At 34.0% G+C, this 23,037-nt stretch overlaps 1 pseudogene; it reads left to right on the top strand.

Moving 5' to 3' along the window:
* The first annotated feature begins 10,498 nt into the window (after window positions 1-10,498).
* LOC118613074 lies at window positions 10,499-10,617 on the top strand (annotated as a pseudogene).
* The last annotated feature ends 12,420 nt before the right edge of the window (window positions 10,618-23,037 follow it).

Below are 23,037 nucleotides of genomic sequence, written 5' to 3'. Positions count from 1 at the left end.
AAGGAAGCCGGATTTAGGAGACTGGAGCATCACTTCAGCCCTTTAAGATCACTGGCCTAGACTTTGATGTAATATATTAAATAACGCTTTAAAGTCTTGATTAATTTTACAGCTTTCCAGGGACACCTCATAGACTCAGACTGGACATAAGTCTATGTTAATAATCATAGTGACTTTACATCTGTGATTTTATAAGACAAGCATGATTGCAAATTTTGATCCTGATAAATATTTTCTGAATGTGTTCCAAAGTAATAATGTTAAATAAGATTCTGAGGTCAAATAATTTTGTTGCTGGTGGTGGTCTGAATATGTTATGAAATATCTGAGAACTTTATTATGCTCATATACATTGTGATTCTCCAAGCCTTATTTGATTATAGGTCTTTACTTAAGGTCATCCACTTACTTGGGAAGTTCATCTATAAGTATTCTTTTCTACTTTTGATGTGAGAAATAAGGTGACTGTATACATAGTACATTTTCTTCACTACAGATTTCCAAGGCATTGAAAATAAAGAATTCATGATCCAACATATTGACAGAAGCAAAGTAAGTGCATCTGTGTTTTAGGCACTACAGACCACAATGTTAGCAATGGCTTTTCCATATTAAAGAGTGTTCTTGTAATGAACTGTGTGGTACAAAATATTGCTACAAAGCTGTCTTTATAATTCTCTTACAGCTTTGGCTTTATTCTTTCCATAAGGCCAAACATTCAACTTGAGATTTAGAAAAATGTCCTCATTATGCTAGGATGTAACTGTTCCTTCAGTAATACAAAGAGGCAATAAACATTTCCAAGAATCAAGATAACTATCGTATAGTATTATGCTAGCTTGACAGAGGTCATTTGAAGTTGATAAAATAGCGCCTGAAAGGAACAGAGACCTTTGACTTAAACATTAAAAACAGCTATGTCTCCAGAGAATTGACCCATTCAGTAAAGTTGTTTTGAAATAAAAAGCGTATTTTCTGGTTGGAATGATCTTTTCTGCCAAATGACACCTTAAAATTTTAAATGAATTTAGATCCAAAACCTTACAAAATAAATAAATTTGTGATGCCCTTGACTCACTGGCTCAGAATTCACCTTTGTAGAAACTGCTGGAAAAGCACATTTACTGCACCTGCAACAAGGATGGGCTGACGCTTTGCCAGACTGCGAGTGAAGCTTCCCCTCCCTCCCCACCTCTTAGAGCCTGCCTCCTCCTGTCCTAGAACATTTTCTTAAAACCTCTACTCGTGGTAGCATTTCAGACACATTATAAGGCAGGGATGGGAGTACATGTGAGCTTAAGGTCTAGTTAGAGTTCTGGCAATGCATAAAAAAGTGAAATAAAACTGTTGAAAAATGAGCAAATAGATGAAAGACTTGGGTGTTAGATTTAGTTCTGCCATCAACTTACTGTATAAACTCTGGCAAGTCATTAACCTCAGAATCCTTACCTATAACAATAACATGAAGATATTGGAATAAATTATTCTTTTGGCATATTGTGTCATTATCCTCAATCAGTAGGCCTCTTGTCTGTCCCAGAAGGGCCAGGTAACTCCTGGTGCTTCTATAGGTGAGGTATACTTCCCACCCATGTTCCAGATATCACATTGCATAAGCCAGCACATTTTCATCCTGTCATGGGCTGGGCTTGAACAAGGAGCTGACTAGCTAGCTCACTTTAAATGGAAGGCTGAACCACTGTCTACAAGTACTATTTTGGCAGCAGACTTAATATTTAAATAACTCTGGTGCTAATGATAGCTAATTCACTTTGTTAGATTAAGGCACTAATGAAACTATTTAAGGTGTTCCACATGCACTTAGTCATATAAGTTGGTCTGCCAGGTGAAGTGAAGGTGAATGCTGAAAGGAGGTAGAGTGAACCAAGCAATGCAAAAATAACTTTATGTCAGGAAAAAAAAAAAAAAAAACCAGCAGGAAAAGCAACTGTGCTTCCCTATGCTCTTCCCCTCATCTCTTCGGCACTCACTTATGCCACTCTTGTGCTTAATAGGGGCTCTGGGCCTCTCTGTGCAGTTTTTCTCTCCTCCCTATAAACCAACATGAGTTTCAGAGGATAGTATTTTAAGGTGACTCACAGTCCCTGTTTGCCCAGGATGGAGGAAATTCCTGGGATCCAGGAAACCTGGATGGTCTGGGGCATGCTGAATGCTTGGCCGCCCAGGTTAGTGAGCAGTTAAGTGTTCTTAGGGCCCACCTCTTTCTCCCTCCAGCTTAGAGCTGTGTGTGGTAGCTGTGGTAGCTCAGTGGATCGGAGAGCGCGTGGCTTTTAAAATGGAAAGGTCATTACTTAATCTTAGCTAAGATAGTAAACATTTTTGACCCTCAGTTTTTACATTTGTAAAACAGTGAAGAGAATGTTTATTTTACAGGATTAAAGGAGTCTATACTTGGAAAAAGCTTGATATAAAAAAAAAGCACTAAATGAATACATGTCAGCTTCCTCTCATTTTCACAGGTGTTTACAAAACATGAAAAGTCCAAATTTCCACTGTAACTCTTGATTTCCTCCATCTCTTAAAATTGTGAATGAGAAATGGAGTCTTGGATTTAGGGGTTATTTTATAGTCCTTGAATATATAAGAGCAGTGGCCTTTGAGATGTTATATTAGGTGAACATTTTTTCCAACAAAATTGTCTATGTAGCGTCAGGTAACTTTGGTTAATTCCATAGGAAAAAAGTCAACTGTTGCTTAAATTGACCTACTGCTTTCCTGATGTAACTTGTAATTTTTATCAAAGCGGTAGATCTGGTAACTATATGAATTATGGAGCAGCTCTGGATTAGATATGACTCATTTCATCAAAGACATACTATTTTATCTTACTTCCATCCTCCCCTAATTTCCAGGAGTGGACTAGACTCACTAAGTCTAAAAGTATAGCACTTTTCTGGTATGGAAAACAAACACTTGTGTTCTGTGACTCTTTATGATATTTGGTCACATATTTATGGTTCCGAAATTTGGGGATCCACCCATACTTTTATTGATCATGAACTTTAAGGTAACTTTTACACATAATTAAAATCTTAAACTAAGAAGATAAAATAGAGCTTGAACTTATGTCACTAAATGTCAGTGGACTTTGTCATTCTTTAAACATATTTTCTTTTTTGTACTTCTCATATATTTACTTTTAAAAAGCCAACAGGAATTCTTACTGTTCTCCAAAGGCCAGAGATAGGAAGAACTTTGTATACCTCTGTGTAGTGTAGGGAGCCGTTTTGGGGATCCCTCACGTGCTCCACTGACTACATTTGCCTGTGTTCCAGCCACTCTGAGACTCTGTGTTCATGCTCATCACTGCCTCTGTGCTTTTGCACCTGCTGTCCTCCTTTTTTCCCCGAAATGCCCACACAGCACTATCTTAATTAAATTAACCTGGCACATTTCTATTCATTGGTTAATACCTAGCTCAAATGATGTCCAATGTAAAGCTTCCACCAAGAATATTTAATATAGTGAATTTTTCATCACACACCTATCTCCTTAATAAACTGTGATCTCTAACTATAGTCTCATTTCTTTCTTGTACCCCCACTCCTAGTTTGAGTTTTGGCAATGCATATAAAAGTGAAGTAAAACTTTGTTGAAAGAATGAGCAAATAGATGAAAGACTTGAATGTTAGGTTTAGTTCTGCCATTAACTTACTGTATAAAGTCTGGCAAGTCATTAACCTAAGCCTCAGATTCCTTACTTATAACAATAACATGAAGATATTAGAATAAATTATCCTTTTGGCATATTGTGTCATTATTCTCAATCAGTATGCCATTAGTCTGTCCCAGAAGGGCCAGGTAACTAAGTCCCTATGCTTCTATAGGTGAAGTACACTTCCCACCTATGTTCAGAATGGCCAGTGGAAGTAAATGTTTCAGTTTTGAGCAAATGCTTTAACAGGCATCTTGTTTCAAACAGTGCTTGTGATCCATTCCACTATCTCAGGAATGGAATGTTCCCAAGCAGTGCAGCAACTTCTCTGGATCCTGGCACAAAAGAGGCGTAGAGCACAGCTAGAACCTGAATTAGAGCCACAGCTGACTTGCAACCTACATGTATTATGAATGAGTATTATGTAAACCGTCTGACCGATTCACTCCTTAAGTTTTACTTTTTGTTCTGTTTTTTCATAATATTACTAGCATTCCCTAAAATTTTTCTATTACTACTTATTACTGCTTAGATATTTTAAATATATTTAGACAAGATGAACTTGAACCCTGTGGAAGGCAACCTCAATCCATAAAGTATGTCTTCTAACTGATTTGTCACAGAATTTTTAGGCTAGCTTGAACCACCCACGTATGTGCAATTTGATGACGAGTAGAAACTCATCATAGATGTTCCAGCATAACTCTTGGTACACACCTGTTATGGTAGGCAGACTCCAAGTTCATCTCCAGTAATCCCCACCTGGTATTCATGGCTTTGTGTAGTTCCCTTCCCATGAGTAACTTGCTGCTAACCAACGCTATACCTCAATGTTGAAGGGATGCCACTTCTGTTATTAGATTTTAAAAGGTTCTCATTTTTGTCTTGGTAGCAGAATCTCCTTTGCTGGCTTTGATGAAGCAGGCAAATAGAGAGCTTTCACATGGCAAGGAACTGAGGTTGGCCTCTGGCCAACAGCCAGCAAGGAACAAAGACCATCAGTCCAACAATCTGCAAGGAATGGACTTGCACGACCATATAATTTTAGAAGCTCATACGTTCCAGTCAGGCTTTCAGATGAGATGGTAGCTCTGGCTGCCACCTTGATGGCAGCTGTGCATGAGCAAGGTCCTGAAGAGGCAGACACACGGAAGCCGTGCCTGGGTTCTTGATTCCCAGAAGATAGAAGATAATAAATGTGTGTTGTTTTAATCCTCTAAATTTGTGCTAATTTTTTTTTCAGCGAAATATATGACTATTATACCTCTGATTTATATGTTCAACCATCTGTTCATTCCACAAATGTCAATGAAGTTTTTATTATATGCTGGGAATCGTGTTGGCACTGAGGACGTAACAGTGAACAAAGCAGAATGTGGTTGTTGCCCTGCTTGCTGTTTAGTGAGGAAGACATGTCATCAAATAACATGTAATAAGAGGTTACAGAATGGGATCCTGGGACACTGTGGGTCTTTATGGTAGAAAAACCTAATCAGTAATGTTGACATTGGGAGGGTTTATCTAAGAAAGCAATCTTTCATTTGAAGTCTGAAGAATAAGACATTTATTAGATGGAAGATGAAAGGAATTTTTCAGGGAAGGGGAAGGTATGTTCGATGACCTAGAGATGAGAATGAGTTTGAGTAAAGGGTAGAAATTTTCTGCCTTTGTAACTGAGAGAGAAGCCTATTTAGATAGGTTGAGGTTGGATCATGAATGCCTGGTAAGCAGTGTCTCAAAATTAGGACTCTATCCTGAAGGGAATGGGGCATCATTGACTTCTGTTAACAGATAAAGAACATGATCACACTTTGTCCTTGGAAAGAACATTTCGATTGTGCTGTGAGGAATGGCTTGTGTATTGGTCAGAGTACATGCGAGGAAGCAGAGCTGTGATTTTATGGGATTAAAGTTTTGTCGTAGGAAAGGAACCTTACACAAATGTAGGAGAACGAGAGACAAAGATCTGGAAAGGGAGCTTTGCAAGGAAATCTGAGAGGCCAAGCAGACACACACCCAGGACAAAGCCCGAAGGAGCTGCTCGTGGAAAGGTGTGTGGAAAGTGGTTGCCTCTGTGGGCTGCTTCCTCCAGAATCCACAGATAAGAATCTGATGGGGCTGGAGTTGGGAAGGTGAGCTGGACATTCCACTCTGTTCTATTTTTCTTTGTCCCTAGCACTCATCACTTGCTATTGAAAATTCTCCAAATTCATTAACTATTTCTGTTTGTCTATGTTAAAATGATAAAACTTAAACGTACTTAAGTGTTGCTGTGCCGGAGTTGAAAACATTTTATTTTACTTCTTACTTTACTTGATTTAGTATACAGTTGAAAATCAACTTAATTTGTTAAAAAAAGAATTTTTTTAACTTAAAAATTCAGACGATTACTTTTATTAAAATGAGAGAAAATTATGCTCCTGAGTTAATAGTCATGTGAGAACATAAATCATTTCTCTTTTTCTGTAATATTTATCTTTAGTTCATAACTGATCAATTTATTTAGGATGATTCACCTTCCAAACTATGAAGTTCTCCCTGTGGTTCTGCATTTCCATATTATTAGATTGTTCCAGCAGTGGTAATTTTCCTAATCTGTAATTCTTGTTACGTTTTTATGCTTGTTCTGCATATTAGGACCTAGATCAGAAAATAGATTTCTGTTTCCATTAGAGATAATGTCTTGTTAAGATACCATCAATTTCAGTAACTCGTTCTCCTGAGGTAAAGCCCCTTTGAAGTTTCTCAAATAACTTGCCATTGGATTTCTCATTATTGATACTCAACAAATTCTTCTGCTTTGGAAGTCTTTTACATATTAATGTTGCAAAGATATGCCTGGTTTTGATTCAGAGGTTCAGGTTTGTTAGTTCATTCCTTGTTCCCTGGAAAACTCAATGAAAAAGGTCTTTTTAAACATGAACTTGTTTTCATATGTATACAGTGACTACCTGAGGCTGTTTGTGAAAATTCTGGTGGAGATGAATGCAGGCATCATGGAGTGGGTGTGGGATGTCACATAAAGCATATGGATTCTATAATATTTTATATCTTTTTTGTTTTTCTGTTTCTCTTTTACCTCCTACCTCTATCCCACGTGATCTCAAGTAATCGAGAATCATTTTCCTAAAGTAACCCTGCTTTAGTTCTTTTTTTACTTTCTCTTTTATATTATAATTTTAAGGAAGAAACTCTAGTTGGGTTATGTGATATATTTAAGTAAGCCAAACCTCAACTTGTTTTATTTTTAAAGCTGTTTTGGAGCAATATTAACTTCTTTCAGTTTTGCTTAGCAGTCACTTAGATACTAAACATTTAATCATTATTTACAGTATGCCCAGAATTGATTATACACAAAAAGTTGCCACTGATTTCCTATTGGATAGACAACTTTATATGCTGATAAGCACTGAACTGGGTGAACTGATTCAACTAGGAAGACGGATGGCCTCAAATGTCTAGATTATAGGGCAATGTGGAGTCTATCACATACATTTGATGTTGACACATGCTTATTGTTAAAAACATGCCTTCTTTGACTCCTTTATAGCCCAGTGTTCCAAAAGTGCTGCCTCTACAGTATTTTGGGGATTTAATGTAAATTCAAAACATACAAATTTTAAGTGGTGTGGTATGACTCATTACTAACATACCTGTGTGCACAAAATTTGAAGTAATACAAATTACTACAAATGAAATGTTATGGATTGCTTTAATCCAAAGTAGGTAGGTGGAGTAGTTGTAAATTCTTTTGTTGCTAAGAGACTAGATTTAAAAGTTCTCATCATATGAAAAATTTACTTTAACTATGTGAGTTGATGGGTGCTAACTAAACTTATTGTGGAAATCATTTTACAATATATACATATATCAAATCATTTTATACCTTAAACTAATACAATTTATATGCCAATTATATCTCAATAAAACTGGAAAAAACCTCTTATGCTATAGTCAGATGGCAGTACCATTTATGCTGTATACATAAATATCTCCCAGACTTTGTCAGAATCTATCTTGAGTTATAGCAATCTTGAATAATGCAAGTTTTTCAAGAAAGTTTTCTTCCCATGATGACCAACTGTGCTGTCCTCTTAGTCTCCATGCCTTCACCATCTTTTGTCACATTTTCTCTATATCACATTATTGAACCAATTCTTTCTAAGAATTCTATACCACTAAATCCAGTGGACATTTGATTTCCTCACCTTCTTGATGAAGCACTATCTTTCCTGAGCTTGGAGTTCTCTCTATCTCTGTGGCTATTTTCTGTCATATTTGCAAGGTCATTTTCCTTTAGCCAACTGTGAAATATTACAGACCTTCTAGGCTCCGTCCTAGGCTTTCTTCTCTTTTTACACCAAACCTTTGTGTGGGCGATCTCATTCATGTATATGACTTCAATGATTACAGATAGGCAGAAGAGCTACAAATATGAATCTCTTGTTCATCAACTGATGACATCTTCTCATCTTTGCTGATGAATTTGTCCACTTCTCTTCACTTCCAGCCCCACCATACTTGTCCTAGTTACTATGGACTCTCCCATGGATCATTCAATAGGTTTGAGATTTGTATTCTACACTTGTTCTTGCCCTTTTTCCAATTCAAAACATGGAAGCCAGAGTAATGTGTTTGAACTGCAAATCTGATTTCTTCTTACTCCTGTCCCATTAAATATCACCTTTTTAGCTTTCCATAGCTGTTAGAATGAAGAACAGAATACTTAACATTTTCTTTTCGGTTTTGCATGGTATGTCATCTGAGTACATCTTCAGACCATATTGATACCACATTTCCTCCCATTCTATTTGGAACAGCTATGCTAGCCTTAAAAAAAATTGTTTTTTAAAGTGCAGATTTTCTCCTTCCATAGGCTATTTCTTCCATCTGGTACACATGCCTTGCCCTACTTTGCCTCAGCCTAGTTAACTTCTTTTCTTCAGTTCTTTAGAGAAGTAGTCCCTAAACTCCTTGGCCAGATGAATTGTCCCTATTGGGAGTTCTCATAGTACCATGTACATCTCTGTCATAGCATTGATGGCTAATATAAACAGTAATGCAGTTTGAGTCCTTGAGAAACAGTTTCTCTTTGGTATTTGGGAAGGTCAAGAAGAACAAGAATCTTGTTTGGTTTTTCATTCACTGGTTAATTTCAACACCTAGCACAGTGTCTAGCACGGAGTAGAAAGCTAAATATACTATAAAATGAGTGACTGAGTTCATTAAGTGAGCACATTTCAGATTCTCTCCTAAATTTCTAGAGTAGTAAACTCCAAGACTCTCTTTATGTACAAAGCATATTAAAGAATAGAAGTATTTGAAGAAAGTGATATAAGGAAAACAATGACTGAGCTAGGTGTTAAGTGATACAAATTTGGGTATTGAATCCTTAATTTAATACATGTGCCACTTTAAGCAAGACTCTGCCTTAATGTCATCTTTAAAATAGAAATAATAATATAACAATAATAAATTATGGCAATAACAAGACTAACCTTTATGAAGAATTTACCTTATGTGCCATACACCTGACTAAATGACAGAAAGGCATCATCTCAGTTCATCCTCAGAACCCCGTGACATACATTTAATATAAAAATAAAAACAATAACATCTAACATTCATATAGCACTATGTGCTCAGAACTCTTTTAAGCATATTACATATATTATTTATTCACTCTTAATGGTAGGAAGATCAGATGAAATATTCATGAGAGGCACTGTATAACGTACATCAGAATACAGGTGTCAGATAAATAGTTATTATGACTGTAAAATCTAATTAAAAAGTACATTACCGTACAGTATGGGGATTAGTTATGCTATTTTATGGCCAGCATTGTACTGTTTGCCTCTTTTGGTTTAAGTATACTGAATTTGTTTTAAATTCTTAAAAGTTTCTTGGTCAAGACTCTTTTTCTTTCATGCCCACTCAACAATAATACATCGCTACTCAATTTTTACTTGTGAGAATTTTGGCATGTTTGACATTACATACTTAGTATTCACTATTCTTTAATGCTGCATGGCTATAGGAGAATACTATATTACATTCTTGTAATGTGAGATAACTACAGAGAGTTGATCAATTATTTTTATACCCTTGAAATCTATAAAATTGTATTTTAAATATGTTTACGGGCTTAAACATTAGAGCTATTGGAATATCATAAACAGGTTTCTCTTAAAAGTATTCCTGAGATATTTAATTAAATTAAAAATAACTTCATTCATTTCACAAAACTGTTTGAAGATAAACAAATGATCTATGGTCATTTTCAACTATTGCAGAAAATATTGAAATAGTGGCATTGTTTCTCAGACTACATAGATTACGATATTTAAGTTGAATACATTTTCCTATTATGAACTAAATAGCAAAGCATTCTGTATAAAATCTTATGGGAAATAAGAAGAATGGAGGAAAAGTATTAAAATGTTAAATTATTTATTACATGAAGACTGTTTTTCTGCTTTTCTTTAAGTTAGAGGTATAAAAGAGCTTTCTTCGAAGCACAGGTTCTTTATTTACCATATTTGTGTTGGTCAGTCAATCCATTAGTTAACTCCAACTTATTGTTCCAGATACAAAGATACTTTCATTTGTTAAAATTAATTTTTCTAGTATATTTTTTCATACTCCCAAATAGCCAGCTGCAGTAATAATAGTGTGTAAAATTACACTGAGTTCCTTTCCTAAGTAAGGACAATATGGGAACAGAGAGACCTAGTTTTCAATTCAGCTATATGTATCATTGGGGATTTTCTATTTTATAGTGTGTAAAGCAAGAAATTTGTACTAGAGTTTTATTTATTTGTCTACAGCCATGCCACCCTGAACAAGCCCGATCTTGTCTGATCTCAGAAGCTAAGCAGGGTTGGGCCTGGTTAGTTCTTGGATAGGAGACCACCTCGGAAGACTAGGCGCTGTAGATGTAAATAGAGTTTTATTTATTCATTTTTTTTAAAACCAACACATAATTAGTGAGTGTTCTGTTGTGTCAGACATGGGAAAGTTCCTCATGAAGCTTACATTCGACTGGAAAGATGATACTACTACTACTATTACTAAACCTATGATGAATGGCATTCTGTTATTTCCTGTCTTTTAGAGACATATTTTCACCTTTTTTCATTTGAACAGCATTTTGGGTTTACATGTGTAATTTATAATCTTACAAGTTGTGTTATAATCACTTGTTTATAAGGAGGGTTTCTCTTTGACTTTCTGAAAAATTAGAATCATGTTTCAACTATTTAAAATTACAATATTTAGCAGAATTTCCGCAGTATAATACATATGTAATTAAACTTTGTTAAACACATGAGTATATGAATGAATATATTGACTAATGCAAGGAGGGAATAAGTGAAATTTTTTGGAATAATCTCTCTTTGAGTTATGACCTCTGTGTGTGGAGTCTCCATGGGTTTGTGGAGTCAGATGCATTCCCTCACCTCATTCCCTTAAGGAAGTGAAATAGTGCACCCCACAGAGGTCTTCTCCTCCCCTTAGTATTTTACTCACGTTCTCAAAGAGGTTAAAGTATTTTGGTGAGCAATGAGAGTATATATAAATTTTAATTTAGACAGTTTTCAAAAAATAAATGAGAAAGGCTTAAAATCCTTATCATATTTTTTAGTTTCAGGTTCTTCTTAAACTTTCTTCTTATTGTAAAGTAATTCACCTCTATATGCTATGCATTTCCTCAAAATCTCACCACCATTTTTCATATGACTAATTTATTTATTCTATTTTCCCATACTCATTGATCATAATCACTATTTAGTAATGTGATAAATTTAGAGGAAAGTTTATATAATTATGATAATACAATTATAGGACATTTAGAAGTCTATGAATTAGAAGTGGGCTTGAAGACCTCGTTTGTGAACAGATATAATCAACATTATTAATAGCTATACCCTTTATCTGGTGCAACAGGAATTGAAAACCGGCAGTATGTATCAGCCAGGCAAGAGGTCAAGTTTATGTTGGTGGCAAGAGAAGAGACTGTAATAAGAGAACATCAAACAAGATGCCAGAAAGCGTGGCAGCCCGCTCCAGTGGACAGTGAGTCCTCTACTGGACATATCCTTTTCACACAGAGAAGACTGTCCCTCTCTCTCACCCACATAGTAGTCAGTACTTCCTCAGAGCAAACTGGCCAAAGTTTCATTATGTTGTAAGTGGAAAGCAAACAGAAGTCATTATATTGGTCTTATGAACATCTTTCATTACTTTTAAAAAAAGTATTACATTTTTCTTATCTGTTAAATGCATTTGGATTAATAATTATATGACACCTATTTTAGTATGAAACATTTTTGCTCCAGTTACTTTTTATATGTGTGCACATGTGTGTATTTTCATATGTATAACATTTATAACATACGTTTCCTTAAAAGAAGTAATAGACATACAATAGATAATATATTCCTAAGTATTCTGAATCAATTAAATGTATTCTAAAGTAGGGAAATTTAATTTGGATGTATTTTATGTCAACCTTTTTAGACTGTGATAATATAATACTAAATTCTTAAAATATAACTAAATATCTTAATATGAGTTCCTCTTAGTAAAGTTTTAGCTTTTTTTTTTTTTTTTGTATTTACAAGCCATCTTTAAAGGTAAAGGAGAATTAAAAAATTTTCCATGTTCTAGCATTATTTAAATTTCGGCACGAATACCTTCCCTGAAATCTAGACTTTGGTTTATCTGAAAGATATATCAATAAATCAGCTGGACATTGGTAGGATTGTTTTCCTAGAGCTAAATGGCAAAATCCAAAGTCTTTTTATAGTGAATTTCGGCTCGATTCAAGCCATGAGGAACAACTTAGGGGATTCATCTCGTGGAAGGGTATGGCAGCTGGTGATTCCAAGCACAAACAGCAATCATTTTGACAAACTTCTGATGTTCGTGCTGTTTTGATGTGAGACTTTAGTAGGAAGTTAGGATATAGTAAATAATGGTGTGTCATCTTCAAAGAGCAAGCCATCAACAGCTTTTTAGACACACTGGGCTTTAATCAGCGAACTAACTGGGTGTCTTTCTTGCATTATTGATTTGTATCATCAGTATTAATTTATATTTATCTACACACTCACCCATTCTGTTATTCTTTATCCTTTCCAGAACATCTGCCCATTGCGTCACTCTTTATTCTTTCTGATGTCTTTAGGTTTCCATTTTGGATTTTTTTGATACTGTTCTAGTAAATTCCCCTTTCATCTTTTCTCTGCAGGTTTACTGGTGACAGTCTCTCAGTTTCTCTTGGTCTGAAACATTTGAAAATATTTTCATTTAAGCTTCATATTTGAAGGATATCTTTTATATATACAGAAATATAAGTTGGTAAATATTTCTTAGTACTTTAAAGATTTTATTCTATTGTTGATTGGTTTCTATTATTTCTGTTGAGAAATTATCTGAATAATACATCTTAATTTTCTGCCTTATTTTCAGATTTTCTCATTTGATTTCATCACTTTTTCTATTATGAGATTACATGTGGTTTTCTTTGTTTTAATTGTGCTTAAGTTTTACAGTGTTTCTTGAATATGTGGATTGCTGTTTTTCCTAAATTCTGGAAAATTCTCACCCATTATCTCTTCAGTTTTGGCTTTTGCTGCTTTTTTCCCCTGATTTCCTTTTGGTACTCCAACTGTATTTATGTTAGAAATATTACCACATTCTTCAAGCCTCCTATGTTTTTTTTAAATTTTTTACAAATATATTTTTATTTGTATATTTTGACTATCTGCTATTAAATCATTTAAAGTTTTTTCTTATCAGATTTTCTTTCTGGGACTGTTTTCTTTTTTCTGAAACAAATTTATAAATACATTTAATAATTTTTTTGATGAACATTTACAGTTTTGTCGAAAATATATTAAAATTGATCTTTATTCTTAAATGATATATTTTATATAAAATTATATATTGACAATTATCGTCTCTCAGGACTTCTAAATATTATTTCATTGTTTTCTGCTTTCTCTTGTTGCTGTTGCTGAGTATTTAAAAAAGCTAATTGACATGCCTTTACATGTAACCTGTCTTTGTTTCTTTCTCTTTGGATTCTTTTTAAGATCTTTTTGTCTCCTGCAATTTTTATATAATCCTTCTAGATAAAAAAAAGTTTACTTCCTTAACCTGATGATTTTTATATTCATTAATTCTGGAAAATCCTGAAGCTTTTGAAAACATTTTATTGAAGTATAATATGCATACAAAAAAGTACTTAGGTGTATAGTTTGATGACATTTTATACATCATGTATATTGATTTAGCCAGTCTACAAATCAAGAACTACAATATTTATAGAACTCAAGATACTCCTCTCAGGTTCTCTTTCAGTCACTTCCTATCCTGAAATATTATCACTCTCTGGAATTTTATAACCAAAGGTGAATATTTTCAGTTTTTGAACTTTACATAAATGAACTGTGCAATACATATTTCTTTTGTCTCATTTCTTTTGCCCAATATGTATTCCTATTTATGAGTAGCAGCCCATTGAGAGAATCCAGCCATTATTTTTTCAAATATCTTATCCTCTTTCTCATTTTCTTCTCAAAATCCAGGTTTATATTTGTTAGGCTTTCTCATTTTGACTTCTGTATCTTTTATTTTATTTCAGCTTATTGTTTTTCTGGCCTGTATTATCAGTAATTTTTTCATATATGTATCTTTCAATTCATTGATTTTTCCTGGACTATTTATAATATAATGTTTAATCAGAACATTCATTTTAATCTGTAGCTTTAACTTTAGCTATAACTTGTTTTTTCTAGATTTATTTTTACTTGTTTTGATATATGCTTTATCTTAAAAACAATTATCTTATTATTCTCAATTATTCTATTTTAGTATACTTAAATATTTAAAAATATTCTTTCATATTCTGAATCTTATAATGACATTATATGATGTTATAGGATGCCTAATTCTGCTGTTGGTTGTATCTGCTGATGCTGAATGATGGTTTCGTATTTTCCTAAAGTTTTTGTGTTTTTCTCTTAGGAAAATGTGCCTTTGATTCTTCAGAATGCTACCACTTTAAGTTAATTTTCTCTTGGACCTTGCAAATAATATGAATCACAAATCTAAGCTTAGATGTGACCTGAAGAAATTTCCAGGATTTTTTTTGCACCCGAATTTCACATAGAAGCTAAAATTTCCTTGTTTTTTCTCCTTTCTGACAATATTTTTTTCCCTCACAACAGTTTTACTAAGACTATAGACTTCTGAGTGTCCCAACTCTATGTTGAAGATCTTATTTCCAACACTGCATCTTATGTGAGACCCAGGGTTTTGCTACTTGTACCTTACTGAGATCAGTAAATCATCTCTGGCCATTTTACTTTAGAGTAAGCATAAATTCTTGTTTCCAGTTCCTCTTTTATTTTGCCCCTGGGATTTCTCTTATTTTATTAACAATTTAGCCATGTATTTAAAATGATGTTTGTTATACTTTATAGATTGTTTCTAAATTTTTATGTTGCGAGTTTTTAAAGGTATCTATTTTACCATATATCCGAAATAGAGGATTTTCTATATTCTTTAGAATATTCTATTTTACTCAGTAGCTCCTCCAATATTAACTGGAAAAATTAAAATTTTAGTACCTTATTGTTTTTCATCAGTAAAATAGGATGATAAAATTATCTATTTCTTATGATGTTTTCAGAGTCAAATGGAATAAATAATACATATAAAGTGCTTTGAATAGTGCCACATATATATTAAACTGTCAGAAATTGTTAGGTATTACCAGTACTATCTTACTTAACTAATACTGTTACTGACCCTTTGAAGAGATTGACTTCCAGGTATTATATTGGCAATAATATTTGATATAAATTGATAAATATTGATAGTAATTACTGATAGTTTTTCTATGCCACACATTTCATGAGAGCTTCAATCTATGCTGCCAGATTTTTCAGAGTTTGAAATATTCAAAATTTCATCTATTCCAAATTCCAACCAATTATACTAATGTCAGACAGATTGCCATCCAGCTTTCTTGATATATCCCAGGATGTGGAACTCAAGAAATATATGTGGAATGTAGTTTTCTCTTTCTTATAATCTTCATCACCTATTCTTCTTTGTCTGGCATGTGGAAGAGATGTATACACTAGTGAACTATATGTAAAGAAAAAAGATGTGATTTCTAATATTAGCCATTGGAGCCTGACCCATAATTCCCCAGAAGGAAGAAGAGAACTTGATGAAGAAAAAATAGCCAGTTCAAGAGGATGAGTTGTTTCTCTCACATACTTTTTGACTTTTTCAGGCAGCAGTTCAGAATAGTTTCTGGTTCACTGAGACTGTTCCTGCAGCTTCTGGGCTTATAAAAGGTCAAATAAGAAAAAAAGTATGTTCAAGTATGTTTCTGTTGATTCATTTAAGACTCTTTCTTGATTCCGTGCTGTGGAGACTAGGATTAAATATCCTTAGAGATTATGCTCACGTAATTATGGCATGTTTTATTGGCTTATACTTCCCAGGCTAACCCAGTGAAACAGGTGTAGTTTTAAGCCTGATAAATTTAAGCCAGCTATAAAATCTGATATTTTTGCTTCTTGTTGTGTTACTCATACAATGGCATTTTCACTGCTTTGTTGGAGAATATGAGAATGAGGAGTACAGATTCTGTTTTATTTCTATGCTTCTGGCATAATTTAAAAACCCTTATAAAATAATCAGGGAAATTGTCTCCATGAACAATTATGAAAAAAGCTAAATGCCTCCAAGTGAGGCTTTAAGAATGATGTTAATTAGTTGTAAGATACTTTTCTGATGAGAATTATTATAAAGGAAGAAAGACACACCAGAATTAAAGAAGCCCTAAAGGAGTAGAAAAGCACTCATGTAACTATTTCTTTGTCTTTTCTCTCCCTCCTTCAAAATTTCGAATGGAAAATATATAAGGAGTCTCATTTTCACTTACTGTGTTTGAAATGGGCATTCTCAGAGGAAGACTGGCTTTTTAAAACTGCAAGCACTCCCTTTACCCATTGCATCAGAGCTGAAGCCTGCCACTTTTCCTCCAGGTTCAGCACACGGAGACAATATAAGTTTTTCATATTAGTACCTCAATATTTCTATTTTCTGGTATAATTTTATATAATTTTTCAAAGACTAGCAGCTCTCTTGGTGGTGTTAAATACACATAGACACATATTTTCTACAAGGAGTATATCTCTAGTCGTAACCATTTTCTTGAGGAATAATTCTGATTATCATTTATTCATGAGTGACTTAAAAATTTTTAATTTTGGTGCTGCAAACATATATGTACAATGACTTACCTTCATCTGAAATTTCCAGATTACATGACTAAGTTTGAACTCCTTATCCTTCCGCAGATTCTGCTCCTCTTCTCATGTTGGATAAATATTTCAAAGCTGGACAGACTCCCATCACCCTCATCTAGTAAATCATCTCTACTCTCTACCTTAAACATAGATCTTCTCTTTATACTGACCTGCTCTTAGTTCCTTCTACAAATCGTATGGCTTCATGCTTCACTACCTTTCTACCCTCTATTCCCGTTGCCTGGAATACAGGTCTTTATCTGGGCCCCGTTAGGCCTCCTTCTTATCCTTTTAGATTCCTGACTTTCTTAGGAAATGATGCTAACATAAGAAGCTCCAAATTCAAGAGGACAGACAGGCAGATAAAAGAATGTTTTAATATAGAGAAATGTGATATTAGGAACTCTATGACATTAAGTTGTTTATATGTCTCTTTACCCTTTGTGTTGTAAACATTTTGAGGTCATGGGCTGTGCCTAATTTATTTTTGTATCTTGAGAGCTTAGCCTAATAATAAATATCATTATATGCTTATTGCTGAATAAGTGTTTACCGAAAGAATGTAATTCTCATGACTTACAATTACAGAAATTATACAAGTATTGGTGCTGTTCTTTCCTTCTCAGATAAGCTCTAGTCAATAGCTCACTGATAAGATTTAGATTTACATGCGATCATAAATTCTGAATCAGAATCTCAGGTGTTTTCCAATGTATTTTGCAAATTCCACCACAGACTGTACTTTTGAAATGCCAAGGTACAGCAACAAACTAAGAGAAAGATGAGTTCCTAGAAGGGATTTTTGTATGGGAGAATTATTTTCTCCTTACACAAAGCAGCTGTCTTCCCTTAGCAGTTTCTATATAAGGTTTTATATTGCTGTTGGTCAGAGGCTCAGAAGACCTGGTTTATAGTCTAGCTCCTCTGTGTACCCTCTTATAATGTATAAAATTTGCTTTTGAGGCATATTTTTCTTATTCACAATTGTGGATGATAATATCAGCCATGATTATCTCACATAGATACGGTGAAGCTCAAGTGAACCAATGTCCATGAAAGTACTTCAAAATACGTAAGTCGTGAAAGTATAATAAAGTAATGTGATTAGGCAAACTATATTTTGTTATAGAGACCAAAATAGAAGAAAACAAATATCTTAGGGTAAAAATAGATAGCATTTCTGAATTTATTTTATAAAAAATTTATTAATACTATATAAATACTAGTATTACCATAATACTAGTTGATTTATTGTATGTTTATGATATAGTAGGAATCATGGGGATTGCATCATTTAATTCTAATCACAAGTACATACAGTAGGAATGATTTTAGCTATCCTCTTGCAGATAAGGAAGCTGAGAATTACAGATACTAAATGATAAAGTTTCCCTATACTATTGCCAAATTGTAGCATCCAAACTAATTTTACTCTGATTTTTAAAGTGGTCATTTTAAAGAAAAATAAAGGCTCCAAAATGTAAGAGTATGTCCAAATATTATTCTAAAGTGAATAGTATATAAAATTACTTCAAGCATATTTACATCTATCTGATTAAAAGAAAAGTATTTCAGTTTCCTAAGAATAGCAATAGTATCCTAGGAAGAGAAAAAAAGGGCTGTTAGAAATTATCTGTAAAGAACGCTATACTTTTTCTCTAAACACCCGTCTTCCTCTAAGGCATTTCTTTCTGTGTGTTTCTCAGATTAGGATGTAATATCAATTATCTACTGTTACTCAAGTTAGAGCCTTTGAAATCATTTCTTAATCTTCCTCTTTGTTATCCCTACTTCCTGTCCTCATTCTATTCAATCAGTTGTCATGTCCTGCTCTGCTACCGTGTATTTATTTCTTGATTCACTTTCTTCTCTCACTCTCCTTTTCACTGTACTAGTCTAAACCAAAATGGTACTTTGCCTATAATAGAGAAAACATCTCTGAATTGGTCCCATTGGATCTATTTTTTATTCCTTTTAATTCATTCTCTAACAGCTAGATTGAACTTTTTATATTGCAAATTAGATCACACTATACTTTAGCTTAAAATAGTCTGTGGATTCCAATTGTTCTTTCAATAAAGGTCAAAAGCATTGGCGCAGGTTTCGAGTCTCTGTATGATGTGGTTAATCTCACACCACCCTATTCTCCTCTCATCATGTGTCTTCTAGTCATACTGGCCTCATTTTAGTTTGGCCAGTGCCCATGCTTCTTCCAGCATTGGAAACCTATGCATAAAATTTCTTCTGCTCGGAATGCTCTGTTATCCCCATTCTGTCACCTGGGTAACAACCAGTTGTACTTCAGACTGCACTTTACGTGCCACTTCATGAGGGAGACATTCCTTGATCACCCCTAGATTTCGTCAGGTCCCCCAATTAATTACTCTGACAGCATGTCGTGTTTTTCTTTTTATTAGTGTATATCACAATAGTTTTTTTTTAATCATTGGACAAACTGTAACTTATGTCAAACAGACATTTTGTTTTCCTTATATCCTATTCATACAGCTGAGCAGTTGAAAAAAAAAATGATTCCTCTCAAAAGGTGAAATGGTGAAAGATCATAAATAACTGGTGTTCCAAAGTTTCTCCTGTCATACATGTTTAATGTCTGTTTGAAGGCGAGATTTCTGTTTTGTTCATGACACAGTCATGAGACTAGCACAGTTCTTGGCACAGAGTGGGGGCGCTGTGACTACCTGATAGCCGTGTGGATACATGAAGTTTCTCTATGGATCATCTAGAACTCTAGAATTTAGCCTAGGATAGAATAAAATGTCATGCAGTTTTTCCTCCTTAGATGAGTGAAAAAATATCCCTCATTAATTTTTTTCTGAGAATCAAGGGCTCTTTTAGATATGCTAGCTAAATTTTTGTATTTTTTACTTCTATTAATCCTTTTTGTTGATTTTTATCATTTAATTCTAGCGACAACAGTCCAAGCTGGATATTATTATTATTATTTTTACAAATGAAGAAACTAAGTATGGCAGAGACCTCTTTATCCTTTTTCTTCTTCCATAAAAATATAATTCTAGCTGGCACATGGCTAGACCCCATTTCTTTGACTTTTGCACTGATGTGTGGCTAATTCTCTTCAAAGGCTTAGAAATATCATGGCCTGGAACTTTTCAGAGAATAGATGTGCTTCGTGCATCCCTGTAAGCAAGAAATAAACTTACAGGACGTCTGAGATGTTGCAATTTGGGGTCCAATTTTTTAGTATACTATGCAACCAAGGTAGACTCGTAAGCATACGTTACTTTCTAAGGCCACCAAGTGGCAACCAGTCTCAAGACTGCTTGTTTCAAAGACCATCCATCTCTTCTAAGGACCTTTCTGTCATGGATGTAAATTGGAAATGTCTCTTTAATTTGTGCACCTTTTTTACCCTGGTCATCTGTCCTAGTTCTTATGTGATTTTTGCCCCCTCTGTTGTATTTTTTTTTAGGTGTTAGCATGTTTTAATTATTCATTCAGTCATTCCATTAAATTTTAATGAATGCCCACACTTTTAGAGTAGATAAAAAGACTAAGTTAAATAAAGTCCCCACTCTTCAGGAGCTCACAGCCTGTTGCCACCAACCAGGAGGAGAATTAAGGATTGTTAAATAAATAATGAGAACACAATTTAAAATGTGGCATATAGTAGAAATGTGACTACAAGGTTTAAATGCTACAGGAGGACGTGCCTGTCATGTTTCTAATAATATTAGCTGATGCTTAATTAGCCCATATCCTGCTTAATTTATTTCCACCTTACAACTCAGTAAGGTCAGAGCACTCTGACATCTCTGTTTGGAGTAGGCAGACTTAAGCTTGAAAGAGTAGGCCTCTGATGAGATTCCAGCCCTTCATCTCCTTGTAACAGCCCTTATACATTGAGCTGTACAGTCCACTAATGAGATCTAAATTGTGTCATTAGGCAGGTAGTTTGGTTTCATTATCACCAATTCTTTCAGTGTGGCACTGCTAATCTTCCCAATTAGCCAAAGAAAATCACTGCCAACCAATCAGATAACTGGGCTGATTAAAATGATTACCCAGAAATGACTGGTTTAAACAAATTTGTTCAGAAAAAGACTAGAGGAAACAACAATTTCAAGGGGCATGCATGGACACTGATAGTTTTAAAAAACAGGTCTGAATGTTTGATGAGTCTGAAAATTCACAGAATAAAATATTTTCAGAGGTTTGATAAATGATCTTATCCTATAGATACTTGAATCTTTTCTCAGGTTTCACAGGCATCCTGCGCGATGTTCTGTACTGTCCTTTTACCTCCTTGTACGCATTCACTTCACATGCTCACAATACACTTCTATTTTATGTCATCTCTGTCGTCAAAAGGACATTAATCCAGGCAAGCCAAGTTTCAAGCACATTTGCTTTCTTTTATTGATGTTATATTTAAAACTAAAACTAAATTATATAGAAGCAAGAGTTTTTTTTTTTATCAATTGCTTATGGTGCAATTCCAAGTTTCCCATTTTTTTCCCACAGGAGAATGTACCAACTTTGAATCAATAGAAATCTTTAAATGTTCTACTTAAAGTTAATTCAGATACAGACATGGCCTTTGTCAGGTTGTAATCAGATTGTAGAAGCTTCTAAGGATAACAGCTCAGGGAACAGCTCTTGTTTCATGGTTCCAACCTCACTATGATCAGTGGTTAGTTAATCACTGTGGAACTGTAACAGAAGTGCAGTTTTATGATAGACTATGTTAGACAACCAGTTTATCTTATTATGAAAATGAATACCTTGCATTATTTCAGCATTTGCTTATGGCAGGAGACCATTGAATAGTAAGAATAGTTTATTACTTTGGTATTAGTTTTGAATTTTATGATATTTTATAAATACAAAAACGAATTTTAGATCTTGATTCCTTTGCATGTGGAATTAGAGAGAAGTTTCCCACTTGAAGCCCTCTGCTTATTTTGTTTGTTTGTTTATAAATGTAAAATGAAAATGATGAGAAATGCTGTCACCCATTCCATGTCATCCCTTCTCCACCTTATTTTGATTTACTTAATTCCTTAAATTTTATTGTTTCACTACTGTTTTTAAAGATGTTTCTTATATAATCCTCATTTTTCACGTTTTTCTGTTGCTCTTACGGGATATTATAATAATGGTAATAAACTAAATCCCATTTACCTATATGAAGTTAAAATTATTTTCTCTAGAAAGAGATATTTTAGAGCAATGTCTTTACTGCCACCTTAAACTCATTTGGGACTAACTTTGAGAGTCAACAAATTATTTTTTTGGAGCATGGAATCCTTACCTTGTATTACTTAAATACAATCCCTCTGCTCTTATCTGTTTATGCAGATATTCTACCTGTCCTGTGCATTTATACAGAATTATAGATGATTTAGAGAAAACATTGGTATGAAGTGACAATTTCAATAAGAAGTCTGAAGTCAGATGAAGAGATCTGATATGAATTCCTTCCAAGAAATATATTTAATTGGAATTTGAACATGATTTTAAAAGCTGAAATGAGTAATTCTCCTAGAAAAAAAATGTGTCTAATAAATAAAATTACTAATTGAACTGTAATGCTGACCTTTAAAATAACACAAATGATTAAATGCATATGGTCAGAGTGGCCATCCTGTCTAGATGTAAGGCTTTTAAGTGTTTTGTTTCTCTCTGCTTATTGACTTTGGTTAATGTATTCTGTGGATTTACACTTGATGTATTCAGGAAAGTAGAAAATAATTAACCACTACTTAGGTTACTGTCAAGAATGATGAAGTAACAGAGATCCACAGGCTTCCATGGACTGTTAGCCTCACGGCGTTTTAAATCTGTGGGATCTCTTTAGTAATACCTCCAGTACAGCATCTTTGAGAGAGTCTTACTTCCACTTTATGAAAGGGATGCATGATATCTTGGAAATTTAACACAATAGGAACAAATTTCAATGACAGTAGGATTTGATTGACAGCTAAGCACTTGGGAGATATCTGCTACTGAACTCTAAGAAGTGAATGATTGATAGGATAC

Source organism: Rousettus aegyptiacus, unplaced genomic scaffold (genome assembly GCF_014176215.1).
Source record: "Rousettus aegyptiacus isolate mRouAeg1 unplaced genomic scaffold, mRouAeg1.p scaffold_m13_p_17, whole genome shotgun sequence".
Taxonomy (NCBI): Eukaryota; Metazoa; Chordata; class Mammalia; order Chiroptera; family Pteropodidae; genus Rousettus; species Rousettus aegyptiacus.
This window is presented reverse-complemented; position numbering and strand designations above follow the sequence as displayed.